Raw genomic sequence first — 326 nt, 5'->3', positions numbered from 1 at the left:
CAGCCCTCCCCAGGCTCCTTTGTTTCAGAGATCTTAGCTAATTTTGATAACTGATCATTTGGGCAACTTGTTTTTTCTCTTCTTGCACTTTAAATTCCCACTCTTATGTTTTATTTGATTTGATTTTTTTCCCCCTCTTTAATCCCCCTGCCACTCCCACCCCTGACCCATGGATGTCGCCGTTTCTCCTTGAGAACTGGATCTCTGAGGGCGCACGTGCACCCAGGGCCTGGGGCTTGGGGCTTGGTCTGTGGCTCCACCTGGGACATGAACCCAGGACCTTCTGCGTGCAAAGCAGATGTGCTAACCATTACACTATGGAGCCC

The 326-nt window shown here is 50.0% G+C and overlaps 1 non-coding gene across 1 annotated transcript; it reads right to left on the bottom strand.

Annotated features, from left to right (window-relative positions):
- Nucleotides 1-251: 251 nt before the first annotated feature.
- Nucleotides 252-325, bottom strand: TRNAA-UGC. The gene has a single exon. It is a non-coding gene; the product is annotated as a tRNA-Ala (tRNA).
- Between the last annotated feature and the right edge of the window lies 1 nt (nucleotide 326).

Source organism: Pteropus vampyrus, unplaced genomic scaffold (genome assembly GCF_000151845.1).
Source record: "Pteropus vampyrus isolate Shadow unplaced genomic scaffold, Pvam_2.0 Scaffold24225, whole genome shotgun sequence".
Taxonomy (NCBI): domain Eukaryota; kingdom Metazoa; phylum Chordata; class Mammalia; order Chiroptera; family Pteropodidae; genus Pteropus; species Pteropus vampyrus.
This window is presented reverse-complemented; position numbering and strand designations above follow the sequence as displayed.